Source organism: Idiotropiscis lumnitzeri, unplaced genomic scaffold (assembly GCF_059441095.1).
Source record: "Idiotropiscis lumnitzeri isolate Australia: NSW breed Sydney's pygmy pipehorse unplaced genomic scaffold, RoL_Ilum_1.0 HiC_scaffold_25, whole genome shotgun sequence".
Classification (NCBI taxonomy): Eukaryota; Metazoa; Chordata; class Actinopteri; order Syngnathiformes; family Syngnathidae; genus Idiotropiscis; species Idiotropiscis lumnitzeri.
The window spans coordinates 1,084,681-1,096,242 of NW_028283563.1; positions in this window are offsets into that span (position 1 = coordinate 1,084,681).

Here is an 11,562-nt window from a genome sequence, read left to right on the forward strand (position 1 = left end):
TGGGTCCTTTGACAAAAAGCAGTGGTGTAGTGTGTGACAACGCCACACGTTTCCCAGAGGCATTTCCATTGCGCACAATCACTGCTCCGGCAGTACTTTGTGCCTTGGTGCAACTCCTTTCCAGAGTTGGCATACCAGATGAGATTCTAACAGACCAGGGAACCAATTTCACTTCAAGGTTAATGCAACTGTTCAACAAACAACTGGGCATCTCCGCCATCAAAACCACTCCATACCACCCATAGACTGATGGACTAGTGGAAAGGTTCAATCAGACCTTAAAGAAGATGCTCCAGAAATTTGTGGATGATACTGGAAAAGACTGGGACCGGTGGCTGCCCTTTTTGCTGTTTGCCTATCGCGAAGTTCCTCAGGCGTCAACAGGTTTCTCTCCCTTTGAACTCTTGCATGCTTGGGAGGTTCAGGGGCCATTGGACTTGCTCCGAAAGGCCTAGGAGGCACCTTCCACCACGTGAAGTGATCGGGGGGTGGTGAAATTTGTGCTGGAAATGAGGGAGAGACTGGCCAGGTACCAGTAGGAGGCAGAGGTCAACCTGCGGGAGGCCCAGAAAAGCCAGAAGACCTGGTATGACCAGCAAGCTCGCCACCGGGAGTTTAAACCCGGCCAAAAAGTATTGCGGCTTCTCCCCACATGCAACAACAAGCTTTTAGTAAAGTGGCAGGGGCCATATGAGGTCACCCGGAAGATGGGTCCAGTGACCTATGAGATTTTCCATCCGGAGAAGAAAAAAAATAAACAAACTTATCATGTGAACCTCCTCAAAGAGTGGAAGGAGCGTTCAAACCAGGCTCCAAAGGAGGTCATACTCGCGCGGAAGGTGGAGGAGGACGACGACGACGACAAGGACGAGGACGACGACAATGATGATGATGATGATGATGATGACGAGGCAGAGCTGGAGTCCTCGACGACGACAGATGCGCCTGCACTGGCACGTCGGAAACCCAAGCAAGTCACAGAGATGTGCTTAATTTTCAAGACGGTGCCTTCTCTTTTTTCCGCCAGCCCAGGGAAGACGACGGTGGTAGAACACGTCATTCGTCTCAAAGAAGGATTACCAATTCGTCAGCGCCCCTACCGAGTTCCGCAACACTTGGTGGAGAGACTAACCAAGGAGCTCCAGGAAATGCTGAAGCTTGGAGTCATTGAGCCTTCCAAGTCGGAGTGGTGCAGTCCGGTGGTTATCATCTCCAAGAAAGATGTGTGCTGATTTAGAAAGAGAGTGAAAGACGTTTAAGAGAAGAAGCAGAAAGTACTTAATATGGAGATAAAGAAAGACGAAGAAACAGGAGCGAGAAAAAAAGGAGGAAATGCACCAGCCGAGGATCAAAGAGACAGTGACAGTGAAAAAGGAAGTCAGGGTGAGAGAGCTGAGGAGGAGGGCCAGCGAGAAAAGGAGCCGGGATTGCCTCAACAAGTGGACAACAGCGCCCTGGGAAGCCTGCCACAAGAGATGAATGCAAAGCGGCCTGCCAAACAATCACACCAATCCAAGATAATATGCGTAAATGGGCTGCGGGCCTCACGACCACCCCGTCAGCACCGATCTTCTACCAAGGACGTGGAAGAGGAAGAGGACACCTGCCAACAAAAGACGACGTCTGCTACAACTGTAGGAAACATGGCCACTTTGCTCGAAACTGCCGTCAACCACCCAGGAAAACCGATTACAATTTACACAGACAGAATCAAGTTTGATAAGAAATTTGTGATTTGTCAGGACCAGTCGTGAAAGCAACGGAGGATCACGTGACGTAAAAAACAAACAAAAAAAGCAAGTGGAGAAGCAGTTCTACATGAACGTGCGTTTTACTTATTAGGCCGTGATACACTGACACAATTGGACCTTAATATCAGAGTCAATAAGCAAGGGCGAATTCAAACAAACGTCAAAACTTTAAAAGGGCACATTATTATCGGTTGCTACATTTGGAAGAACAAAATAGGACGTCAATAAATTATTAGAAGTAGCTCACAATAGAGTCTGTTTGGGCGATGACGTGCAACACATGGTTAGTCTGCAAGGGACTATCAGATACAATGTATCAAAAGTAAGTGAAAACGCAACTATGGTTTCGTGCACCACCACATGCAACACTTGCACCATTCTCATGGAAAGACTCTCTCTGCTGGAGGGACGTGTCCGCCAGCTAGAGCAGAGTAATGTGGTAAGCGTAAATGTGGCGGACAGCACCGGTTAGCATTGGCCGTAAACGGCTTGCTAATCGCGTTGAGCCTGTTAAGACACAGAGCAGTTCCATTCCACCTCGGTCTCCTGGCTCCCGCACTTTAGTGAAAGGTGACTCCATTACTCGATACATTAAGCTTGAAAATCCAACCACAGAATGTGTATTGCTGGGGCCAGAGCACCCGACATTGAAGCTAATCTTATGGAGCTAGCACGCAAGAGACCTAGACACCAGCACAGTGCAAACAACGCTAGCTATTCAGATATAGTAATACACGTCGGCTCCAATGACACTAGTGTTACTGCCGTTTCAATGATACGCTGGCTAAAGAAAGTTTTAACGCGCACTCACTCACCATGGGTTGAAGTTGCGATGACGTTCGCTCGGCTTCACTGGTCTTGATGTTGATGTGTAGTTATGTATGTCACGTCAAACAGTCAAGGGTTAGTCTTAATCGTAGTCATTTCAGTCCAGATGTCATGCCGTGAAGTCAAGTAAATCAAATAAATAAATCAATGGCTACGGTCTTCCAAACTTCAAATCAAAAACATCCGCGCATATGCGGTAATCAATACAATATACTATCTTCTATCTTCCAGTTTGTACATAAATAATGCGTCTTGAGTAAGTGCGGTTGAAAAACGGTATCCGACCAGCGTTCCCCCACCTGTCCTGCATTTGTTATTTATGGATGAACGCAACCAGTGCTGACGTCATCAATTGCCCTAGTGGTGGTGTTGCCATACTGCATTACTCAAAAGAAAACTGCTCCAACAACTAGGATGAAGCAATCAGAGATCACAAAGAAAAAACATAGCAAGGACTTGTGATCTCGCCAGAAAGATGAGTCTGAGTCGAGTAATTGTCTCTGGCCCCTTGCCTGCGAGAGGCAATGATGAGAAAGATGGGGGTGTAGCCCTCATTTCCGAATTTAATCTAAAACTTAGTCCTCGTCCTAGCAATTCCTTCAAAACATTTGAAGTTCTCATTATGCGATCCACGGCCGCACTGCCGTTTTATCTTGCCGTTTTTTACCGTCCCCCTGGCTCTTACTCAGGCTTTTTAGATGAATTTTCTGAATTTGTGGCTGATTTGGTAACTCATGCGGATAATATATCATGGGCGACTTCAACATTCATATGAATCTCCCGTCGGAACCACTTACCGTGGCGTTTCGGACAATAATTGATATGTTTGGTTTCATGCAAATAATAGATGAAGCAACGCATATAAATGGTAACACGTTAGATTTGGTATTAACCCGGGGCTTAGCATCCTCAAAAATAATTGTATTACCATATACTAGTGCTATAGCTGACCATTACTTAATCAAATTTGAAGTCTTGGCGCATTGCCATCGTTCTGACCATGATCAAAGCTATAGCAGCCGCAACATTAGCTCCTTAACCACCGCTGCGCTCTCTGAGCTACTCCCTTTAGTAACCGATTCGTTTCCTAATTATATTGGTACGATTGATGATCTTACAAACAACTTTAATGTCGCTCTGTTAAATGCGCCTGACTCCGTCGCACCTTTAAAAACTAAAACTTGTCCAAAGAGGCTGACTCCGTGGTTTTATGAGGAAACACGCATACTGAAACGATTCTTGTAGGAAGCTTGAGCGCAAATGGCGTGCGACCAAACTGGAGGTCTTCCGTCAGGCATGGTGCGCTAGTTTATACAAGGAAGCGCTCAATCTAGCCAAAACTAATTATTACTCTAGATTAATTGTTTTACATAAAAACAACCCTAAATATTTATTTGCTACTGTAGCAATGCTAACGCAACAGCAACCAACCTCGGATAGCTCTTCCTATTCAGCTCACGATTTCATGCAATTCTTTACTCAGAAGATTGAGTGTATTCGTGATGAGATTAAAGACACTGTTCTTACAATTCCGTTGAATTCCGTCATAAATGGTGTTAATAGGGACATTAGGGCTGATAACTGTCCGATAACCTTATCTCAATTTAAAAAAGTATCTCTTGAAAGCCAAACAAAATTGGTTAGTGGGGCAAAACCGACAACTTGTGTGCTCGATCCGCTTCCTGGCAAACTAATTAAAGAACTGTTTATGACCCTAGGACCGTCTGTCTTAAATATTATTAATCTATCACTTACCACGGGTATAGTACCAGCAGCTTTAGGACCGCCATTATGCGACCGCTACTTAAGCAACCAAACCTCGACCCAGAGAGTCTCAACAACTATAGACCGGTTTCAAATCTTCCGTTTATTGCAAAAATCTTGAAAAACTTAATGAATATATGACTAGTAATAATCAATTTGAACCTTTCCAATCAGGTTTTACCGAATGGAAGCTACGGAGGAGGAGGGCATGCTCGCGTCACAGTTAAGCCGAAGAGGAGCACCTTCCCCGGGCACGGGCGGTGTCAAGCGGCCCCTAAGTTTAACCGAATGGAAGCTCCGGAGGAGGAGGGCATGCTCGCGTCACAGTTAAGCCGAAGAGGAGCACCTCTTCCCCCCGGGCACGAGCGGAGCGCGAGGCTGTCAGTTATGAATGAATAAATGAATAAATAAATAAATGAAGAATGCCACCTTTCATTTCACTGCCATGATCCGTGCCTGTCATGCCGCGTGTGTTTTTGTTTTTTCAGCTGTGTGGGCGTTCCTCCAGCGATCGTCTCGCGCCATGCGGTCAGCTGCTGCGAGACGCGCCCACCAGCCCCGCACCGGATTCCCATTCACTCACTGATTACACTCACTACCACCTACACTGACTACCTGGCGTCGGATTGTTATCCTACTTGTGTCTGCGTTTGGAGAGTCCTGCTCAATCCTCCAGCTCTGCTGGAGGATCATAACATTCACAGGGCACACCGGACGGCGTACCAGAAGTTAAAAGTCGAAGTAATTAAATAAATACAAAAATAAGTAATTGAATAACTACAAAAATAATGGCTGGGGAATAAAAAAATAAGAAGTTTTAATAATAATTTTTTTTTGTTATAACATGAATTTCACTCTCTCTCTCTCTACCCGTATATATATATATATATATATATATATATATAATTTAAGCATTTTTGAAGGTGCGCCGCTACTTCGCGGATTTTCAGTTTTCGCGGGTGGTCTCGGTCCCCATTAACCGCGATAACCGAGGGTTCACTGTATTACTCTTACTCGATCTTGGCGCCGCTTTTGACACTTGATCATAACATATTATTAAAACGCCTTGAAACTTGTGTTGGCATTTCAGGTTCAGCGCTTTCTTGGTTTAATTCGTATCTGTCGGAGAGGAGGCACCGTGTAATTCATGGCAATGCGACTTCTGATCTTTGTAAGATCACACGCGGAGTTCCGCAGGGATTGGTACTAGATGCTACCGCTTGGTGATATTATACGGAAATATAACATTAGTTTTCATTGTTATGCTGATGATACGCAATTATACATGCCGTTGGATATAACGAATCCGTGTGATTGCTATAAATTAGAGGCATGCCTTGCCGAAATTAAACTATGAATGTCTTTCAATTTTTTGCGTCTTAACTCAGATAAAACCGAGATGCTGATCATTGGACCAGCGCGTCATCGGTACCTTTTTCAAAGACACCACTATGAGTATCGATAAATTGCCCAAAAGGATTCAACAAGATCAATGTCTAAAGTCATTTTTGGCCAATTTTCAATCAGATTCGTTAAAAGGGCACCGTGCAGTACGTCAAAATGTAAAAAATTATAATTTTTGTCACCACTGGGTGGTGCAAGGTGGTCGCTGCTCAGGCCCTAATAATAATAATAATAATAATAATAATAATAAAAGTAATAATATTTTCTACAAAAACAATAGGGACCTCGCAGCCGTCGCAGCTCGGGCCCTAATAACAATTTCTACAAAAACAATAGGGACCTCGCCGCGGTCGCTGCTCGGGCCCCAATAATAATTTCTACACAAAGTCCATTGTGGTGACCCGCCCCCTTTTAAGTAAATTCAAAATGGCCGACTTCCTGTAAAACCTAGCTCATTGCTCCAAGAGACTTTTTTGTAGGTCTTGGTCTTATACATACAGTGAACCCTCGCTACTTCGCGGTTCACCTTTCGCGGGTTCAGTGCTTCGCGGGTCTAAAAAATATTCGGGGGCATTGTAGTTTCGCCGAGCGACACAACGGGGCGCTGGAGCGGTTAGACGGCCGGCGTGCGCCGAAGAAGAGCGTGGGCGAAGAGGAGAGTGGACGAAGAAGAGCACGTTCCCCCGGACACGATCGGTGGCGACGTTTCGCGCGGTTCGGACCGTACCAGAGCTCCGGCCAGCGTGCGTGGCAGTTAAGCCGTAGAGGAGCACCTTCCCCGGGCACGGGCGGTTCCAAGCGGCCCCTAAGTTTAACCGAATGGAAGCTCCGGAGGAGGAGGGCATGCTCGCGTCACAGTAAGCCGAAGAGGAGCACCTTCCCCGGGCACGGGCGGTGCCAAGCGGCCCCTAAGTTTAACCGAATGGAAGCTCCGGGGGAGGAGGGCGGGCGTGTGTCACAGTTAAGCCAAATTGGAGCACCTCTTCTGCCCGGGCACGAGCGGAGCGCGAGGCTGTCAGTTATGAATGAATAAATGAATAAATAAATAAAGAATGCCACCTTTCATTTCACAGGGCACACCGGACGGCGTACCAGCAGGTAAAAGTCGGAGTAATTAAATAAATACAAAAAGAATGGCTGGGGAATAAAAAAATAATACGTTTTAATAATAATTTGGTTTTTTTGTTATAACATGAATTTCACTCTCTCTCTCCCCGTATATATATATATATATATATATATATATATATATATATATATATATATATATATATTTATTATATATATTGTATATTTTTTTTAAGCATTTTTGAAGGTGCGCCGCTACTTCGCGGATTTTCAGTTTTCGCGGGTGGTCTCGGTCCCCATTAACCGCGATAACCGAGGGTTCACTGTACTCCATAAAATTTACAAAAAGCGAGGTGAAACACTCAACCAGAGCTGCTTTTTTTAACATTTCTCGAGGGCCATGGCGAGCCATTTCAAAAAAGCTGCACAACTAACGTATAAAATATTGATAAATTTGCTCGGCCTGATGTGTGTGTAAAGTTTTACGAGTTGTCGTTCATATTTAGAACCTCATAATCAGCTTTGTTTTATTGCCGAACAGTGCAATGCCACTCCCACATCTTTTCACGAAAAAGGACGAATTTCGTATTGTGACATCCTCATGGCCGAAACAGTCATCCGAGCATATATGAGGGCGACCTTGTTGAGTTGCACGGAGAAAAACATCCAAGAAAATAACTTGTATTAGCTTTTACCAGTTGGTGGCGCTACTACTACGATGTAAAATAAGTTGGTAGATGTCTTCAGGGCTGAAGTATCCTCAAATGTGTACAACTTCGAGAAGATAGGATCATCTGAGTCATGTTGCCGGAGCTTTTGTTGCCACAGAGTACAATCGGACTTTTCAGCACCTTAATAGCCACGCCTTTTGCCAAAACGTCACAAAATTCGGCAGAGAGTAAGATCATTGTCTTGAGTCTTTTCTGACAAATTTTCAGTCGGATTCGTCAAAAGGGCACCGTGCAGTACGTGAAAATTAAAATAAAAACAAATTTTTGATTCCACTTGGCGGCACTGTGTGTATAACAAAATAATAACATTACGATGTCTTCAGGTCGGGACGTTTTATTTACAGGTGAAGGTTTGGATTTTTAGGAGCATGTGCAGGGGAGTTATTAAGCATTCATTTATTTGTATTAGGTTCATTTTGTCTTCTTATTATTGATATTTGACTGATTCATTAAAAGCAGACAATTATGTTTTAGGTTAATTTTTTACCTGACATGTTTCGGCGAGTCTTTCGCCTTCTTCAGAGTGTCGCATGATGGTGTCTTGAGCTGATGTTCCATGAGGGTGTGACTTACCTGTCAAAAAAATGAAAAAAATCAGAGCAGTAAAAGAACAAGCACAACATGAACATTACAAATCAGCAATCACTGACCACTGCAAAAGGGAAAACCACATCATGGACCGGGAGAAGGGCAGGGTCATCCGCACAGAAGAGAACAAACAACAGCGCTGGATCAGAGAGGCCATTGAGATCTGCAAGCGAGGCATAAAAACCATGAACAGAGACAAGGGAGCCTTCATCCTCTCTACCACCTGGACCAGCATCTTGGCGGAGTGAACGGACAGCGGGGGGCGTGACTTGCCTTCATTCTTGTGACAGGTAAGTCACGCCCTCATGGAACATCAGCTGATAAAGACGGGACACAAGACAGCATCATGTGACACTCTGAAGAAGGCGAAAGACTTTCGTATTGTGACATGCTCAAGGCCTAAACACTCATCCGAGCAAATATAAGGTAGATTTTGTTCACCTGCCCGGAGAAAAACATCAACGAAAATAATTTGTATTTGTTTTAACCAGTTGGTGGCGCTACCACTGCGATCAAAAATAAGTTGGCAGCCGTCTTCAGGGCCTGAATATCCTCAAATGTGAAAAATTTCGAGAAGATGGATCATCTGAATCATTTTGCAGGAACTTTTGTTGCCACGGAGAATAATCAGACTCTGCGGCACCGTAATAGCCACGCCCTTCAAAGGAAAGTCACAAAAATAGGGATAGAGTAAGATCAATGTCTTGAGTCTTTTCTAGCCAATTTTCAATCAGATTCGTTAAAAGGGCACCGTGCAGTACGTCAAAATGTAAAAAATGATATTGATTGGCGCAAGGTGTATAACTGAATATAAACATATAGATGTCTTCAGGTACAGACTTTTTATGTACATGTGAAGTTTTGGATTTTTAGCAGCATGTGCAGGAGAGTTATTAAGCATTTTGTCCATTGCGGCGAAGGAAATCTTAAGTGAAAACTTTGAAGACCCGCCCCCGTCATATAGTATTTCGGAAACAAAAAATTTTAGCCCCAGTGTTTGTCCCAGGTCTTCAGATGCTACAGACAGAATTTTAAGGCAATCAGATGAAGCCTTTAGGATCGGGGTGCAAAAGAATGACCCCTGTAAACATGCAAAAAAGGGCAAAAGTCGGACTTTCAAAAATTCATAACTCACTTCCTGTTCATATTAGACGTTAAAATATCAAATTTTTCGCCATGCCCGATGAGACTGCCAAGTTTGGTGAGTTTTTGTGCATGTTTCGGGGGTCAAAAATGCGATCGAACAATCGGAAAAATAATAATAATAATAATTTCTACAAAAACAATAGGGACTTCGCAGCGGTCGCTGCTCAGGCCCTAATAATAATAATAATAATATTAATAATAATAAAAGTAATAATATTTTCTACAAAAACAATAGGGACCTCGCAGCCGTCGCAGCTCGGGCCCTAATAACAATTTCTAGAAAAACAATAGGGACCTCGCAGCGGTCACTGCTCGGGCCCTAATAATAATAATAATAAAAATAATAATAATTTCCACAAAAACAATGGGGACCTCGTAGCGGTCGCTGCTCAGGCCCTATTAATAATTTCTACAAAAACAATAGGGACCTCGCCGCCGTCGCTGCTCGGGCCCCAATAATAATTTCTACACAAAGTCCATTGTGGTGACCCGCCCCCTTTTAAGTAAATTCAAAATGGCCGACTTCCTGTAAAACCTAGCTCATTGCTCCAAGAGACTTTTTTGTAGGTCTTGGTCTTATACATACAGTGAACCCTCGCTACTTCGCGGTTCACCTTTCGCGGGTTCAGTGCTTCGCGGGTCTAAAAAATATTCGGGGGCATTGTAGTTTCGCCGAGCGGCACGACGGGGCGCTGGAGCGGTTAGACGGCCGGCGTGCGCCGAAGAAGAGCGTGGGCGAAGAGGAGAGTGGACGAAGAAGAGCACGTTCTCCCGGACACGATCGGTGGCGACGTTTCGCGCGGTTCGGACCGTACCAGAGCTCCGGCCGGCGTGCGTGGCAGTTAAGCCGTAGAGGAGCACCTTCCCCGGGCACGGGCGGTGCCAAGCGGCCCCTAAGTTTAACCGAATGGAAGCTCCGGAGGAGGAGGGCATGCTCGCGTCACAGTAAGCCGAAGAGGAGCACCTTCCCCGGGCACGGGCGGTTCCAAGCGGCCCCTAAGTTTAACCGAATGGAAGCTCCGGAGGAGGAGGGCATGCTCGCGTCACAGTAAGCCGAAGAGGAGAACCTTCCCCGGGCACGGGCGGTTCCAAGCGGCCCCTAAGTTTAACTGAATGGAAGCTCCGGAGGAGGAGGGCATGCTCGCGTCACAGTAAGCCGAAGAGGAGCACCTTCCCCGGGCACGGGCGGTGCCAAGCGGCCCCTAAGTTTAACAGAATGGAAGTTCCGGGGGAGGAGGGCGGGCGTGTGTCACAGTTAAGCCGAATTGGAGCACCTCTTCCGCCCGGGCACGAGCGGAGCGCGAGGCTGTCAGTTATGAATGAATAAATGAATAAATAAATAAAGAATGCCACCTTTCATTTCACAGGGCACACCGGACGGCGTACCAGCAGGTAAAAGTCGGAGTAATTAAATAAATACAAAAAGAATGGCTGGGGAATAAAAAAATAATACGTTTTAATAATAATTTGGTTTTTTTGTTATAAAATGAATTTCACTCTCTCTCTCCCCGTATATATATATATATATATATATATATATATATCTATATATATATATATTGTATATTTTTTTTAAGCATTTTTGAAGGTGCGCCGCTACTTCGCGGATTTTCAGTTTTCGCGGGTGGTCTCGGTCCCCGTTAACCGCGATAACCGAGGGTTCACTGTACTCCATAAAATTTACAAAAAGCGAGGTGAAACACTCAATCAGGGCTGCTTTTTTGAACATTTCTCGAGGGCCATGGCGAGCCATTTCAAAAAAGCTGCACAACTAACGTATAAAATATTGATAAATTTGCTCGGCCTGATGTGTGTGTAAAGTTTCACGAGTTGTCGTTCATATTTAGAACCTCATAATCAGCGTTGTTTTATTGCCGAACAGTGCAATGCCACTCCCACAACTTTTCACGAAAAAGGACTAATTTCGTATTGTGACATCCTCATGGCCGAAACAGTCATCCGAGCATATATGAGGGCGACCTTGTTGAGTTGCACGGAGAAAAACATCCAAGAAAATAACTTGTATTAGCTTTTACCAGTTGGTGGCGCTACTACTACGATGTAAAATAAGTTGGTAGATGTCTTCTGGGCTGAAGTATCCTCAAATGTGTACAACTTCGAGAAGATAGGATCATCTGAGTCATGTTGCCGGAGCTTTTGTTGCCACAGAGTACAATCGGACTTTTCAGCACCGTAATAGCCACGCCTTTTGCCAAAACGTCACAAAATTCGGCAGAAAGTAAGATCATTGTCTTGAGTCTTTTCTGACTAATTTTCAGTCG